Source organism: Leptonychotes weddellii, unplaced genomic scaffold (assembly GCF_054177405.1).
Source record: "Leptonychotes weddellii isolate Sample4059 unplaced genomic scaffold, ASM5417740v2 HiC_scaffold_14300, whole genome shotgun sequence".
NCBI lineage: Eukaryota > Metazoa > Chordata > Mammalia > Carnivora > Phocidae > Leptonychotes > Leptonychotes weddellii.
In genome coordinates this window covers 1-3,410 of record NW_027723543.1, presented here as the reverse complement: position 1 = coordinate 3,410, position 3,410 = coordinate 1, and the positions used below count along the sequence as shown (strand labels likewise).

Here is a 3,410-nt window from a genome sequence, read left to right as displayed (position 1 = left end):
TCCATCAGCTGGGACAGTAGCCCCGGGGCTGCAGAATCAGTACCTGGAATGAGCCCTTCCCGAATGCCTTTTCCAGAGGCTTCTGAGAACCCTTTGCTGGATGGACCCTGTAAGAAGGGGTGGGCTCCTCTGCTTGTTCGGGTCCTTGCCTCCCGTTGGAGGACAGTGGTCCTCAGAGCTAAGGGCAGCTTGGTGTGTGGATCTGCCCCAGCAGGGGAAGGAAACCACTAGGCTGCAGGGGCTGGAGGTTCCAAGCTGGAAGTTTGCAGAGGAAAGAGAGCCAGCCCTATACACTATGACCCAGCTCTGAGCCTGGGGCTTTCGGGGGGGGGATATTTTTCAGCTGACAACTGAGCTAGAAATTCAGTTTCAAATATCAATTTAGAATCGTGGTGCATTGGGCTGAATTGCAGAGATGTTCGCCATTCTGATAAAAAGTCTAATCCCAGGACTGCGTTGGACCATTCATTCCCCTTCAGTGTAAAGAGAGGCAGAGCTGGACATGGAGGAACAGGATGGAGAAAGGGGGGAGGCAAGAAGTGTTTGTTTTGTCTGCAGGCTCTGCCCTGTAGCCCTGAGTTACGGTAGCTCTCAGGGAACTGCCTCAGAAGGCAGACCACCCTCGCGTGGGCTCTAGGTCCAGTCTCCAAAGTGGGATCCATAAAGAGGTGGGACTTCCATATTCTATGAAACATTTTCTCATCTTTTGATTTTTTTGTTTTTGTACATATTTTGCAACGCTCACAGTATTTCTCTCCAGGGCTCTCTATCTATATAACATGTTGGATGTGCATGCTCAGAAGTTTTGTTCTTAATAAGCACAGAGACCACTGCTCCCTCCAGACCGCTCAGTCTCACCTGTGGACCAGGAGGCGGGCATGGCGGTGGGTCAGGAACACTGACAAAAAGAGACACATCTTAAGCCTTCCTGGAGGCCAAAAGTTTCCTTCCTCCACGTGGAGATTGGGCAAGATTTTCAGTGAAGATGATAGAGATGAAATCAGTTTGATTAAAGAATGTTTGAGAAAGAAGACTCACGTGACCGAGATGATGGTAACGACAGGGCTAGAGATAAGTAAGAGATGACTCTGGACCTCACTGAGTTTGGAACCAGGGTCTGGCTGGGAGATACTCGGGAGAGTGGCCTTAACTTTGACATTTGACTGACAGACCCTCTCCCCAGAGCAAGGAACAATCTGCATACGCGCACATCTCATCAGGTCCTGCCGAAGCTCGTCCGAAGAACCCTCTGGCTGAAAATCACAGCAGATGCAATACAGTGTATCGTCAGATCTAAAAATATCAGCTATGTAAGGATGCCCCCCACCCCCCACCCCTTGTAGGAGGGTGAATACCTCCTTGAAGGAGGAGGTAAAGAGAAAATGTAACTTTCCAGTGTAATAATGTAAGACAAGTTAGGCGTGGAAACGTTCAGGGGACGGCCCTGTTTTAGGCAGAGCATCTCCCCAGCATCCAGTTGCCTCTCTGTGGTAAATGTGTTTCCCATCATGGCGTCTGGTGCTGCTGGGGGTCCGGAACCAGGAGAACGTGGAGAATGTTTACTCAGCAGTAACTGCGTATGGTCTGCTTTCCCTTCCTGGGTAACTGCTTTCTGGTCCCAGGGCTCAGCAGCAAGGAGAAAAGAATTCATGGCCTTGACAGGTTCCAGGGGTTTAGCCCAGCAGGCAGGCAGGTAGCAGTGCAGGGATGAAGGGACACCGGAGCTCTCCTGCCCGGTGGGGACCGGCCTCCCCCTCGCCCCACCCCAGTCCTGGCCCCGGTCCCCACAGCCCCAGCGGCACCTGCCTCGCCGGCAGAGTGAGGGCCTCCCAGAGACAGAAGAGAACAAAGACAGGGGAACTCACCAGCCTGGGCATCCACAGCAACTGCAGGGAAAGAGGCAGAGATCACCACCCAGCCAGGGGCTGCACGCTTTCTGAAAACGTAACCTCCACCCTCTCCCCAACTGGTCTCTCTGCCCCCTTTCCCTCTGTGTCTTCTTCCCTCGACCCCCCACTTCTCATCCCTTCCGTCCTCCTCCCCTCATTCTGTCTATTCCTTTCTCCCTCCAGCTTGGCTTGCTTCCTTCTTTCCCTCACTCACAAACAACCTCTCGTAGAATCAAGGGCTCAAGACCCAAACGGTTCATAAACATAGTCTTTCCCTGTTACCAGAGCTGATTATTATGCAGGCAAATTCCCAAGAAGTTTCACGCTGTATTTGCTCCTCTCACACCTTCTCTTTTTAAGACTGACTCTTTTGTTTGAGACAGATCGAGTGCCCACTGGCAACACAGAAGTCAGGAAGGGCCTGAAAGGAAACGAGGTGTCTGCTCACATCTTGTGCACGCTGTTTCTCCCTCCTTCCTTATTCTCGAGCCAGCACAGTGTTTGCATCTGTGTGCAAGGGTCAGACTTAGCAGCAGAAGCTGTGGTCTCATCTACAGTTGGTGGGACTTGAAGCCACTCCAAAGTGTAAGTCGAGGAAAGAAAGACATCCGCCCCAGGTGTGCTGGCTTGGTGTGGGACAGAGTAGGATTTCGGTGGCCTGGAAATAGAATTTACCCTAACAGAACATTCCTTTGATCTCATTTTAAGAAGTGTTCCAATTTTCCGAGAGATCAAAGCAGAAATGGATGTTTTAAAGAGAGCAAAGGGCATCAGTATTTGCAAAAGAGATGCATAGTCCTTTGTTTTCCCGGGACCTGCTCTGCTCAGTACTGATCCTCACGACGCGTACTGGTCCTGAGTTAGAAGCCAGGGCCGATCCCTACTCATCCCATCGGAGAGACGTGTGCTCAAGAGCAAGCTCTTGGATGCCCGGGCACGGTGGTTCCGCCTCAGCTTCGCCCAGGTCCTGCTCCAGCATCCTACTCACCGAGGACCAGAAGCAATGACCACAGCAGCATGAGATTGGAGGTGAGGCGTTATCCCAATGACGGTAAGGGGGCAGCTCAGGGACAGACTGTGAGGCTGGATTAGGCACTGTGGTTCAGCGGGGATTTTATAGAAAAATGAAAAAAAAAGTAGGAAAGCTCTCTGTGTGGCAGTCAGCATTGTCCCCACCCTTAGCCCCATGGGTGCTGAGAATATAAATGTTCTTCTTCACAGAGTTGCTCAGATGTTCTGTGTATTGATCGGAAATGCTCCTTGAAATGTAAGATGTCTTCACCCTATGACTAGGGCACCCTAGGGAGCCTTTCTTTCTTTTTCTTTCTTTCTTTCTTTCTTCCTTTCTTTTTCTTTCTTCCTTCCTTTCTTTCTTTCTTTATCTTTCATTATTTTGTTATGTTCAGTTAGCCAGCATATAGTACATATTTTTTTTTAATTTTTAAAATTATTGATTTATTTATTTATTATGTTATGTTAATCACCATACAGTACATCATTAGTTTTTGATGTAGTGTTCCA

General features: G+C 49.7%; 1 long non-coding RNA gene across 1 annotated transcript; it reads right to left on the bottom strand.

Annotated features, from left to right (window-relative positions):
* Positions 1 to 886: 886 nt before the first annotated feature.
* On the bottom strand, positions 887 to 2,267 carry LOC115943493 (uncharacterized). Its single transcript, XR_004078061.2, has 3 exons — positions 2,172 to 2,267; positions 1,866 to 1,886; positions 887 to 1,253 (listed from the first exon to the last, which is right to left on the bottom strand). It is a non-coding gene; the product is annotated as an uncharacterized LOC115943493 (long non-coding RNA).
* Positions 2,268 to 3,410: the final 1,143 nt, after the last annotated feature.